At 52.2% G+C, this 13,899-nt stretch overlaps 1 protein-coding gene across 1 annotated transcript in view; it reads left to right on the top strand.

The window, feature by feature from the left end:
- The window catches only part of LOC310760467 (cilia- and flagella-associated protein 337-like), a 166,102-nt gene extending 152,457 nt beyond the window's left edge, over window positions 1-13,645 (top strand). The window contains exon 26 of the transcript XR_014546988.1: window positions 13,589-13,645. The gene's annotated coding sequence lies outside the window, so the exon portion shown is untranslated. The remainder of the gene's footprint in view (window positions 1-13,588) is intronic.
- The last annotated feature ends 254 nt before the right edge of the window (window positions 13,646-13,899 follow it).

The raw sequence follows: 13,899 nt of genomic DNA, 5'->3' as shown, positions 1-13,899 counted from the left end.
ACCCTGACTGGCAGCAGCTTGCCAGGATTTGAGGATTCGAAGTGTACCTGGAGACTGAACCTGGGACCTTCTGCTTGCAAGGCTAACACTCTACTAGTGAGCTATGGCTCTTCCCCATGATGTAAAGGTAAAGGTAAAGGGACCCCTGACCATTAGGTCCAGTCGTGACCGACTCTGGGTTGCGGCGCTCATCTTGCTTTATTGGCCGAGGGAGCCGGCGTACAGCTTCCGGGTCATGTGGCCAGCATGACTAAGCTGCTTCTGGCGAACCAGAGCAGTGCACGGAAACGCCGTTTACCTTCCCGCCAGAGCGGTACCTATTTATCTACTTGCACTTTGACGTGCTTTCAAACTGCTAGGTAGGCAGGAGCTGGGACTGAGCAACGGGAGCTCACCCCGTCGCGGGGATTTGAACCGCTGACCTTCTGATCAGCAAGTTCTAGGCTCTGTGGTTTAACCCACAGCGCCACCCGCGTCCCCCTGACGACATACAGTTAAATCATACTTCTGCGCTGCTTATTGGTTTGGCATTGATGAAACAACCAGCTTAGGGAATACAACACAGACCATGCGATGCATAAACACTTTCTCTAGAGCAAGAGGGCTTCCCTCCTCTCTTCCCCTTGCCCCTCTCCCAAATCAGTTGGAGGGGGGGTCAGGAGAACCCCCCAGTACAGCCTGGGGGTGGTGGGGAGGGTGACTCATTCTGTCTGGCAAGCAGAAGTGCTTGCACTGATGGAACGATCACATGGGTATGATGTTGAATTCCTGCCACAGAATCTCTTGATGTATTTATTGGTTCAGCGGTGGCGGGTGGCCCACCATAGGCACCAACTCTATGTGGCTGAGCCCTCCAGGAAGTAGATGGGGATGTGGCTGAGCCCTCTCCAATCTTGAGGGGCCCGGCCGCGGCAGCGGCGGAGGGCCCTGCCAGAACTTGCGGCTTCCTTCCATGATGTCACGCGTGTGTCACAGGATGTCCATGTGTCCATGATGTCACAGGACACACAGGACAAGTCCCGCCAGTGTTGGGGAGAACTTGTTGCGTATGGTGCCCACTGTGGCTGATTGAGAGGAAGACAGGGGAGCCACACTGTAATTGGAGCCCGAGCCAGTGACAGGCAGAGCCCGCTAGAGTGCTGTTGCATTCAAGTCCTGCTTGCGAGTTTCCCACAGGCATCCAGCTGGCCACAGTGGGAACAGGATGCTGGACTTGATGGGCCATTGGCAGGCTCTTTCTAGGTTCTTAACTAATTCTAGTTTTATCCCTATCCTCTTCCCTGCTGAGTTTTGCAAGGGCAACACTGAAAATGAGGTCTGACAGGTAGTGCTGCTTCTACCTGGACTGGTTGTAAAAAGGAAGGCCGAAAGGTAGGGGCTGACTGAGGGCAGACTGAGTTTGCTTGGTCAGTGCTCCCTAGTGGACCAACCTCCACTATGTTCCTCTCTGTCCAGTCTAAGTCCGGCACCCTAAGCGTTGTATCACACTGGTCCTTCACATTAGCTGAGCTAAAATTATTATGCTGTGGAAGAGGAGCAGCAGTTTTCATTGAGAGAATTCTTGAAAACAGAGCTGCCTCCCATCTCACTCCCAATCTGATGGCAAAGGTTTGACCATAAAGATTGTATTAGAACCAGCCAAACACATTTTGCTATCCAGGATGACACTTGTATATTACTTCAATACAGAGGACTGGACAGCTTCCTCCACTGGACCAGAGTGCCATCACTTCCGGACCCCCAGCATCTGCTACCTGAACAGCTGCCTCATTCCGTCTAATGGTAGGGCCGTGCAGACATTAAATTATTACTGAGGTTTGAGTTTTTTTAGTTCAGAAAGGCATATGCATATACTTTTTGTTAACTGTCTTGACAAAATTAATTAAAATATCCACAAGAAACCTTCTCCCACCAAACAACTCCAGTAGGAGCAAGACCCTGATTTCTAGAGCTACAGAGGCCCTGACCCAATTAAAATAACTATGAGAACAGCAGAATGTTACATGTTAATTGACCACAAGCATTATGGTTTCATTCACATTATCTCAAGCAATATTGCACACACATAACAGTTATTTGACATTCAGGGAAATGGCCAAGATTGCTTCATCTAAACATAAAAACTGGAGCAAATATTAACCCCATATCTAACACAGCTGTTGGAAGTTCATATAAATGATTCTTTGTAATAATAGCAACATTAGTGAATGCAGTTCTCATTCACTAGGCATCCTCTGGCAAATTTTAACCCTAAAAATAGCAGGGTTTTATTATTTCAAAATGCTTGCTGAAATATAAAGCAGTTTAAGGCACAGAATCAGGTTATCCTGATATTGTGGGTGGGAAGGGGCAAAGTGGCAGTGGTTTGCTCAAAACCACCTAGGGCAGAGATAAAGAACCTGTGGCCTCCAGATATTGTTGGACTCCAACTCCCATCAGCCCCAGCCAGCACAGCCAGTTGCCAGGGATGATGGCAGTTGGAGTCCAACAACATATGAAGGACCACAGGGGCCCATCATTAGACCTAGACTTACCCATTGAGGCTAGTGGCATGGGGCACCAAGTTCTGGAGGGTGCCATGCGAGAGTCCAGGGAACACCGTACAAGCATGCTGAGTGAGCGAGGGTGCATGTGCCACTCTCGCTGAGCGCCAGCTCGGTTTTTTCCTTTTAGCCCGCAGCTGCCAAATCCTACGGGGTGCCAGAAGGCTAAAAGGGGAAAAAAATGAGCCGATGCTTGGCAGGAGTGGCTCACTCGGTGTGTTGCCTGTTGTGGCCACCGCGGCACGAAGCAGCCAGATGAGCCAGGAGGTGCTGCGTCCAGCCTCTGCCTCTTCTCCGCAGGAGGAGCTGCCCTCCAGCCGCTGCCCGCCTCCTCCAGCCCAAAAAAAAAGGTCAACTCTGGGAAAGGGGGGGCGCTGGAGGGATCTTTGCACCACGGCGCTGGCTATGCTTAAGACGGTCCTGCCTAGTGAGTTTGGAGCAAAGCTGAGCCTAGCTCATTAATGACATTTATATCCCATGTATTCTCCAAAGAACTCAAGATAAGTGTACATAGTTCTCCCTTCCTTCATTTTATGTGGATACCACCATTTTATGTGGACAACCCTGTGAAGTAGGTTAGGCTGAGAGATGGTTAACTGGCCGTGAGCTTTGTGGCTGAATGAGGACCTAAACCCTGATCTGCTCAGTCCTGGTCCCACAGTCTGGCCATGACACCACCATAGCTCTACGGAATTCATTCATAGCCTCTATGCCATACTAGTTCTGCTGTGCCATCTTAACAAAACACTTTCAGCATGCTTAAGCACGCTTAAGGCCTTTGAAGTCAACAAAAGTAAGCAGTGCTATTTTTCTAGAAAAAGAGGTATTGGAACTCACCATTAACACCTCCCTCGTTCTCTTAGAATGGCAATGGCACCCATCCAAAAAGTGCCTGAACTGAGTTCCGGCAAGTTCCAGCTGGAAAAAATGCCTCGCGCTTATGCTTGCTTAAATTTGTTTTTACAAATTGTCAGGGAATCAGGAGCAGGAGCACTGGGGAGAGAGGATTGGGAGAGCGAAGGGGAAGAATCCGAGGGCAGCGTAGGGGAGTATGACAGTGGCCCGAGAGATTCCATGAGCTTCTCCAGCGAATCAGAAGATTCCCAGAAGGGGGCGCCGATGGTCAGGGCAAGGGGGGTCCCAGGGGGGACGCACCAGAAACAAGGAGCCAGAGGGGAACCCCAAAGCAGCAGTGGAGGATCAGGACCAGTTTCCCCACCAGAGCGTAGTGGGGGGGAGGAGTCACATGTGTCAGGAGCAGTGTCTCCTCCAGAGAGGGAGTCAGGGCTGACCACGCCTCCAACGGAGGGGAGGTCAGTTGCAGCTAGCCCCCCCGATGGGGGAAGCAGTGACAGCAGCAGTGGAACGGTCAGGAGGAAAGTTGCTGGCTGGGCGCGCGCGCCAAGTTCAAATGTGCAGGCGCGCGGAACAGCAGGAGACCCGGATGGGGAACCAGCTCCTAAAGCCCGCCGGAGGGAGGGAGAAGGCTCAGGGGAATCAGCGGGAGAAGAGGCTAGAAAGGGCGGAACCCCGGCGGGCAGGCGGACCCAGAGGAGGAAGGAGCAGCGGAGAAGGTGGAGCAAGGCTAGACTCTTAAATTGGTGTCAAGGGGGAGGAGACTCAGACGGAGCATCAGTGGTCTGACACTTTAGACGTGGGGCTGCGCGCTGCGGCTCTGGAAGTGAAACTGAACTTCAATAAAGGCTTTTATACTTAACAACGAAGCAGCGTTGGTCCTTTGTGAGCTGGGACCTAGGGTAGCCCTGACAGTATGCTCCGTCTCTCATAAAAACCTCGCAGCGTGAGTTGGTGCAGCGAGGGGCAAGACTTGGTGTTTTGCGAGCTCACGAAGATAGGCAAAGATGACTACAGAGAGCCAGGTGAAAGAACTGCAAGAAGCAGTCACGACGCTTTACGCGGAAGTAGCAGCATCCAGGAAAAGAGAAGAAGAAGCAGTAGCGCTCTGCCGGGATCTGCAAGCCAGGTGGGACCGTTGGGGGAAAGAGGGGCTGCCAGGACCCAAACCGGAGGGAGTTGGCCTCGGGAAGAGGGGGGGCAGCCTGGTGGCGCACTTTGATGGGAACCTGCAGCAATACCCTAACTTCAGAGCTGACGTGGTTTACGCGCTCAATTTGCTTCGGAAAGACTTTAGAGATGAGGAAGAGAAGGTGGGCTTCATAATCACTCATTTGCATGGGGAAGCAAAAGCGTGGCTGCGGAATTTGTGGCGCGAAAAAGACCCTGCCCTCAAAGATTCCGATGCATTTATCAAAGCTATGGACGCTTGCTTTAAATCTACGGTAGATGTAGATATTGCTCGGAGGGAAATGCATGGACTACAGCAAGGGAAAGCGACGGTGAGGCAGTATCACTCGCGCTTTTTTGCCTTACTGAACGTGCTGGGCTGGGAGAAGGACTCCATTGCTGTCAGAGACCTGTTCTGGGAGGGGCTAAGTGGAGAGGTGAAAGATGAACTGGCAAGAGGAGAAAGACCCCAAAATACCCAAGAAGTTGCCCAAAGAGCGTTGGCAATTGGTGTGCGCCTGGAAGGACGTAAGGGAAGCACCCCAGCCAGGACAACCCCTTTCTTTCCCAGAGAGGCGGGGCGGGCGCTGTCCATGCCTCCTTTGGGAAGGGGAGAAGAGCCGATGGAGATTGGTGGTGCAAGGGCTCAGACTGCCAGCAGAGCCCAAACACCGGGAGCAGTCAAGGGGAAGGCTCCTAGAGGGACCAGGAAGTGTTACATCTGCGACAGTGCACAGCACATGGCCAAAGAGTGTCCCCAGAGGCTCCAGAAGCACACTGCAGCCTCAGCAACAGTAAAGGGAACAGGTGAGCAGCTGAAACAGCTGCAGGGGGAAGAAGAAGCCTGGTTGGAAACAGAGCCACTGGGGCCCAACCAGGCAAGTCAGTGAAGCAGTCCCCAGAGATTTTACAGCCCACAGACCCCCTCCCACCCAAACCAGTGGTGCAACTCACCGCATCGCTCCAGTTGCCCAATGGGCACACCATGCAAGTACCAATAACCATTGACTCTGGGAGCAACGCAGACTTTATTGGAGTGGACTTTATCAAGCAACATCGCATAGCACTCATGCCAGCCACGATGCCCCTAAACGTCGTCACGGTCGATGGCAGGAAGCTACTGGGAGGAGAGGTGGTACAGCAAACACCACCGATGGTGATGCAAATTGGAAACCACCGCGAAGTCATCAGCTTCAACGTCACCCACCTGTCGGACACGCCCATAGTGTTGGGTATGAGTTGGCTGGATAGGCACAGCCCGGCATTGGCATGGTACCAGCGGCAGTTGACCTTCTGTTCCTCCTACTGCGCAGAACACTGCATCCAGACCCGCCAGGAGGAGGAGGGGCAAGAGGATGAACCGCAGCTACACCTAGGCATGGTGCAAGCGGTACCCAACAAGTACAAGGAGTTTTTGGAGGTCTTCTGCGAGAGGGAAGCGGATAAGCTGCCTCCCCACAGGCCTTACGACTGCAAGATTGACCTCCTGCCGGGAGCGACGCTGCCGACTGGGAAACTGTATTCCATGTCTGAAGATGAACTGCAAGAACTCAGGGAGTTCATAGATCACAACTTGAAGCGGGGGTTCATCCAAGAATCTAAAGCAGTGGGGGGCAGTCCCGTGTTTTTCGTGAAGAAGAAGGACACGCCCCAACGGAGACTCATAGTTGATTTTAGGACCATAAATTCCAAAACAAAGCCCGCAGCATTCCCCATGCCCAAGATCGACGACCTGCTCGCGACGGTGAGGAAGGGACGGATCTTCACCAAGTTGGATCTACGAGGGGCGTACAACCTTATACGCATGCGGGAGGGCGATGAGTGGAAGACAGCCATGTTTACACCTTTAGGCACCTATGAATATCGCGTAATGCCTTTTGGTCTGCAAAATGGCTCCCATACCTTCCAAGCTTTCATGCATCACGTGTTAGCGGGACTCCTCTACAAGAAGTGCGTCTGCTTCCTGGACGATATCCTGATCTTCTCGGAATCGCAGGAGGCTCACGAGAGGGACGTCAAGGAGGTCCTGCAGAGGCTACGGGAGCACAGACTTTACGCCAAATTAGAGAAGTGCCAGTTCGACATGACGGAGGTGGATTTTCTGGGCTACAAGCTGTCCGACAAGGGACTCGCCATGGACAGCGCCAAGGTCCACGCGGTGTTGGACTGGAAGAGCCCGCGCAATCGGAAGGAGGTCCAGAGGTTCGTCGGCTTCGCCAACTTTTATCGCAAGTTCATCAAAGGGTTCGCGAAGGAGACGGCGGCCATCACGGACACCCTCAGCTCCAAGAAGAAGAAGTTCACCTGGACGGACCAGGCGGAGCAGTCCTTTCGGAGACTCAAGCGTCTCTTCGCGTCCGAAGAACAGCTGCTACATGTAAACCCCAGCAGACCAATGAGGGTTGAGACGGACGCCTCAGACAGAGCAGTGGGGGCCGTCCTGTTGCAGCAAGATCCGCAAGGGGAATGGAGGCCGTGCGCATTCTACTCCAGGAAACTCAGCAAGGCGGAACAGAACTACACCATCTGGGACAGGGAGTTGCTGGCCATTCATGCAGCTTTCAGGGCGTGGCGGCACTTCCTCGTTGGAGCCAGACACACAGTGCAAGTCCGCACGGACCATAAGAACCTGGAGTACTGGCGCACGGCGCGGTTCCTGAACCAGAGACACATCCGCTGGGCGGAGTTCTTTGCGGATTTCGATTTCCGGATAGAATACATCCCGGGAGACAACAACGTCATGGCGGATGCACTATCCAGGAAGCCGCAGTATCTCGAGGAAGCGGCGCCGGTGGCGGCCAAGCACATTTTCGCACCGAAAGCGTGGGCGTGCGCTTCAGCTGCCGTGGACCTGGACGCGGTGCGTCGAGCGCTGCAGACGGATTCGTTCGCACAATCCAAGATGGAGGAGGTGCGAAGAGGCACAGCGAAGGACGACGAGTTCCAGATACGAGACGGACTGCTCATCCGCAAAGGGGCTCTCTACGTGCCCGGAGACGACCTCCGCGCGAAAGTCTTGCAGCAGCTACACGACGCGCCCAGCGCTGGGCACTTCGGCAAGGACAAAACGGCGGAATTAGTAACCAGAGACTTTTGGTGGCCCAAGGTGAGGGGAGAAGTCGCGGATTACGTCTCCAGGTGTGACACCTGCCAAAGGGCCAAGCCAGTACACAGGAAGCCAGCGGGTCTACTAGAACCCCTACAGACGCCGCTCGAACCGTGGGAGAGAGTGGCCCTGGACTTTGTCACAGATCTGCCCAGCTCGCGAGGCAAAACAGCGGTGCTCGTGGTCGTAGACATGTTCACAAAGATGGCACACTTTATTCCGTGCGCGAAGGTGGCCACAGCGGAACAGACCGCCAAGCTGTTCATAGACCACGTGTTCAAAGCTCACGGCTTGCCGCGGTCCATCCTGTCCGACCGGGGTCGCCAATTCGTCTCGAGCTTCTGGCAGAAGCTGCTGGGCATCCTGAACGTCAAGATCAACTTAGCGTCGGCACGACACCCGCAGACCAACGGACAAGCGGAGAGGGTCAACGCCATCATGCAGCAGTACCTGCGATGCTACGCCAATCAACAACCCTCGACCTGGGTGGACTACCTACCGCTGGCCGAGTTTGCCTACAACAACACGAAGCACGGGTCTACGGGAGTGACACCGTTCTTCGCCAATAATGGGCGGCATCCCAGAACTTTCCCAGGGTTAGAGACGAAGGGGGAGGGGGAGCCAAGGGGAGCAGAGCACTTAGCAGCAGAGTTACAGGAGGTCCACGAGCAACTCCGCAGGCAATTGGAACTGGCGAAACACGCCTACAAAATGCAGGCAGACAAGCACAGGAGGGTCGGGGAGGACATCCAGGTGGGGGACTGGGTCTGGTTAGCAGCCCAGGCAGTGCCGGCCAGGACGCTAGCTAAGAGGAAGCTCAAGCACAAGCAGCTGGGACCTTACCAGGTCGCGGCGCAAATCAATCCAGTGGCCTTCCGGTTGACACTCCCGGAGGGCTCCAGAATGCACCCAGTCTTTCATAGGTCAGTGCTCACACCCTACAGGGAACCCCACAGGTTTCAGGCGACAGGGAACGCGCCAGACACACTTAGTGAATCTCCGAAGAGGGAGGGGTCACGGAGGGCGACGCCACTCAACGAGGTCACGGAGATTTTGGACTCGAGGTGGGGGGAAGAGGGGGTGGAATACCTCCTCGCCAGGGAAGGTACCCCAGCCAGTGCCAACAGGTGGGTACCGTGCTATGCCGTGGAGGAGCACTATCTTAAAGACGAGTTCCATGCACTCTTCCCACACAGACCTATGCCGGCAGAGTATTTCGACGACTGGCTCTTCACGCCCACACTGTCAGCCAGTACGTTCCAGGGTTTTTCATCAGCTGAAGAGACGACGCCAGACACTAGCTCCTCGGAGGGGTCTCTCTCGGGGTTTGCCACAGACCGCTCCTATTGGTGGGACACTCAACCGGAGGTGGGGTGGCGCAGGGAGCTGCTGCGGGGACCTTTGCAAGCTGTCTCACCAGAGGTACCCGGGGGAGGGGAGGACATGGACGTGTTGGGGGAGGATCCTGGATTCGAGCACATCAGCAGAGAGATGGAAGCAGAGGAAATCGACGTCGACGAGCCCGTTGCGGTTGGGCCGGATCCAGTGGACCGGCTACACACCAGGGGGGAAGAATGGTATCCCGCACTCACACCCACTGGACTGGAGCACCCGGAACCCACACCCGAAGAGGGGGAGGGGGGAAGGGGGGGCTTCGAGGGGGGGATGGATGTCAGGGAATCAGGAGCAGGAGCACTGGGGAGAGAGGATTGGGAGAGCGAAGGGGAAGAATCCGAGGGCAGCGTAGGGGAGTATGACAGTGGCCCGAGAGATTCCATGAGCTTCTCCAGCGAATCAGAAGATTCCCAGAAGGGGGCGCCGATGGTCAGGGCAAGGGGGGTCCCAGGGGGGACGCACCAGAAACAAGGAGCCAGAGGGGAACCCCAAAGCAGCAGTGGAGGATCAGGACCAGTTTCCCCACCAGAGCGTAGTGGGGGGGAGGAGTCACATGTGTCAGGAGCAGTGTCTCCTCCAGAGAGGGAGTCAGGGCTGACCACGCCTCCAACGGAGGGGAGGTCAGTTGCAGCTAGCCCCCCCGATGGGGGAAGCAGTGACAGCAGCAGTGGAACGGTCAGGAGGAAAGTTGCTGGCTGGGCGCGCGCGCCAAGTTCAAATGTGCAGGCGCGCGGAACAGCAGGAGACCCGGATGGGGAACCAGCTCCTAAAGCCCGCCGGAGGGAGGGAGAAGGCTCAGGGGAATCAGCGGGAGAAGAGGCTAGAAAGGGCGGAACCCCGGCGGGCAGGCGGACCCAGAGGAGGAAGGAGCAGCGGAGAAGGTGGAGCAAGGCTAGACTCTTAAATTGGTGTCAAGGGGGAGGAGACTCAGACGGAGCATCAGTGGTCTGACACTTTAGACGTGGGGCTGCGCGCTGCGGCTCTGGAAGTGAAACTGAACTTCAATAAAGGCTTTTATACTTAACAACGAAGCAGCGTTGGTCCTTTGTGAGCTGGGACCTAGGGTAGCCCTGACACAAATGAACAGCCACAGTCTAACTACTGCTCATGTAGATTATGGAGCAACATAATGCCTGTTTAGTATGGAAGCGACGCAAGAGCAAAATGCCCAATGGCATAACTCAAAGTCACAGAGAACATGAATTATTTTGTTTCTGCTATAAATGCGACAAAAACCTCTTTTTTAAAAACAAATCAGACAAAAGTTATAGCTCCATAAAGCCTGCTTGCATTTTCCATCTCTCAGGAGCATTATACTAGAGAGGATAAATAGGTCTTGTCTGAATCCTGGTTGTTGGGGTTTTTTTTGCCAAGTGCAACAATGGAAAGCTAGACAAAGAAATCTGAACACTGGAGATGTTTCCCACCCGCTACAAAATACTGTAAGGCAGCAATCCTACAGAGGAGGTTGCAGGGGGCACAGGACTTCATCTCTGAGGCTGGAGAGGGAGCAGCAACCCAGAAAAGGTAGTTCTGATGTCAGACATGCTGTAAGAATGCTCTTGCCTACAGATGTTGGATGCGGGTGGCACTGTGGTCTAAATCACAGAGCCTAGGGCTTGCCGATCAGAAGGTCGGCAGTTTGAATCCCTGTGACGGGGTGAGCTCCTGTTGTTTGGTCCCTGCTCCTGCCCACCTAGCAGTTCAAAAGCATGTCAAAGTGCAAGTAGATAAATAGGTACCACTCCAGCGGGAAGGTAAACAGAGTTTCCGTGCGCTGCTCTGGTTTCACCAGAAGCCGCTTAGTCATGCTGGCCACATGACCTGTGGAAGTTGTATGCCGGCTCCCTCGGCCAGTAAAGTGAGATGAGCACCGCAACCCCAGAGTTGTTTGCGAATGGACCTAATGGTCAGGGGTCCCTTTACCTTTACTGATGTTGGAGCTCCAGTGCTGGTAGGGCCAAAAGGGGTTGCGCCTCAAAGACAGTTCAAGAGTGTGTTGTGACAATATCAGGGGAAGGCACTAGATTCAATAGGTCATTGGAACATGGGCATCTGGATTTTATTGAGTCACTGGTCCATCTAGTTTAGTATGGACAACATGCCTGCGTACAGCTCCGCAGGGGGCATTCCCAGCCCTATCTGCAGATGAATGGAATTGAGCCTGAAACCTTCTGCATGCAAAGCAGATTGCTTACCACTGAGTTATGGCCCCTCCTCAATCCAATGCCCTCCCAGCCCCCTAGACAATGCCACCAAACCTGGGGGAGATGTTTATGCCATCTCAGATGTAAATTAATCACTTCCTTTTATTGTTCTCTAGTGGGGCGGGGTTAAGGGCTGGTAAGAAATGGAAAAGCTTCTCTGTTCTCTCCTGGGCTTTCGCTCTGCACTCTTCTGGGCTTTGGATGGGACTTCAGATACCCCCCACCCCTTAGGAATGCAAAGCAAATCTTTCTTGTCTGGAGGAATGTCTGCAACCAAATGGCTGCACATGTGTATCTGCATTCCCATTTGCAATTTTTGGGGACTCCTTTCCTCCACAGCCTTTCATGTGCCCCCCACAACACCTCTGAAGATGAAAAGATCCATGTGATGCAATGGAAGTGGACAGCAATCAGAAATGCAATTTGGTTTAGACACTTAACCTTTGACACATTCAACCTCAAGGAATTAGCTGGGCCAGAATTCCCACATAAATAAACTTGCTAGGTCTGCATCTCCTGGACTGATGTACGGATTGGAACTTGGTTCTCCTGAGGATTTTGCATTACAACAACTTGCACAAGGTGCACTGAGGGGAAGGATGGGGGAGAAACTGGACTCGGCTCGTGATTTAATGTAAACCTACATAATTCACACACCCCAAAACAATATGCAAGCTGAAATACAGCTATCCTTCAAATCTGACTTTTTCAAATTTTTGAAATGTAGCAGAATGGGCTTCAAAACCGAAAATGGCAAAAGTGATATGAACCCAAATGAGACGGACACATCTGTCCCTAGTATTATTGTCCTGAAGATATTTAAGATTTGGAGCTCCAATATTGGCTGGCTCGCCAAAGGCCATCAAGCGAATTGATGGCTGAAATTAATTTTGAAGAGAGGACTTCAGACTAATAGCTTATTTTATTAACAAAGACATTGTGCCAGCTCTCTAATAAACAAGTCGCTTGGTTTGCTTAATCTTTTGCATACATCTGCCTGCCGTGCATATTTAACAGAGAGCCTATCTAAGGTTCTCTCGCTTGCCTTCCAATTTGTCCTCCTGTTATGGACTTGTGGCCAGAGATATCCGTATGCTGCATGTATTTGTTTATATGCTTGTTTATATTTGTTTATATGCTTGAATAAATGCCTTATGTGAAACTAGCTTTCTCTGCATTTGCTTATATAGATGAGGAACACAGGAAAATGCCATTTATTTATCAAGTCGGACCATTGGTTCATCTCACTTAGTGCTGTCAACACTGACTGGCAGCTGCTCTCAAGAGTTTGAGTCAGGAAAGTCTTTTTTCAGTCCCACCTGGAAAAATGCCATAAATCGAACCCAGCACCTTTTGCAGGCAAAGCATGAGCTACTGCCCTTCCACATTGTGCCTGAGAAAACAGGATTGACGGACCTGATATTTATGCCTTCTAGAATATTTCATAGATTAATATTTCTGTCTTTTGCATACAACTGCTTGACTGAAGTGTCAATGCGTTGATGTCATTAAAACCTAAAGGACTAGTGTGAAAAACAAAACGGCATTCAGAAACCCAGAACCAATTATGCTGTAGAAGGAGTTGTTATGAAATGTGTCGCTAGAAACACATTTTTTAAAAGAGAGAGAAAGAAGTATGTTTGTGTCCCTGTAACACTTCATGGTCTGTTGCGCAGGCTCATAATTTCCGCACAATTGCCCATCAAATTACAAGGAGCAGATATATTCCTGCTTAGTCTCGGGACCAGTGCTCTGTTCATTACAAAGCAAACACTGATATGATGAATGAATTTTAAGTTAACTGCTTTTTTTGCAGCAGGAAAGTACTGTGAGATGTTTTGTTTAAGGGTCAGTCCTAAGAGAGACGAGTGAGGCTGTTCCCATCTGGGGCTTCTTAGTCAGAGCTTGTCCTCAGAAGATCAGCTTGTTCTTGAGACATTTCATCCTCTGCAACTAGAGGGCTTTTGAAAGTCCCAGGCTTGACAGATTACAAAAAAAAGGAAAAGAAAAGAAAAACCATGTAAGCAGGCAGAGCAATCCTAGAGCAGGGTTAGAGAGGAGTCAAGTGGTAGATCCCATCGCCTGGTCCCATCTCCTGGTGGCTGATGCTGGCAGGAGGGAAGGTAATGATTCTGTCTTCCTTTTCACTACACTGTTGAAATAAGGATAGCGCAATCACAGCTAATAAGCACAAATCACATATGCGACTGAAACCCTTCTTTGGAAATTAAACCAACGTCTAGACTTTAAACTTTACTTGCAGAAACTTATAGCTATAGATGAGTTAAAACATAATATCTATAAAGGTAAAGGGACCCCTGACCATTAGGTCCAGTCGTGACCGACTCTGGGGTTGCGGCGCTCATCTTGCTTTATTGGCCGAGGGAGCCAGTGTACAGCTTCCGGGTCATGTGGCCAGCATGACTAAGCCACTTCGGGCGAACCAGAGCAGCGCACGGAAACACCGTTTACCTTCCCGCCGGAGTGGTACCTATTTATCTACTTGCACTTTGACGTGCTTTCGAACTGCTAGGTTGGCAGGAGAAGGGACCGAGCAATGGGAGCTCACCCCGTCGTGGGGATTTGAACCGCCGACCTTCTGAGTCCTAGGCTCAGTGGTTTA

The sequence above is a fragment of the Podarcis filfolensis genome, assembly GCF_964270895.1.
Source record: "Podarcis filfolensis genome assembly, chromosome: 4".
NCBI classification, from domain to species: Eukaryota; Metazoa; Chordata; class Lepidosauria; order Squamata; family Lacertidae; genus Podarcis; species Podarcis filfolensis.
Note: the sequence above shows the minus strand (reverse complement) of the source record. Positions and strands in the feature narration are given on the sequence as shown.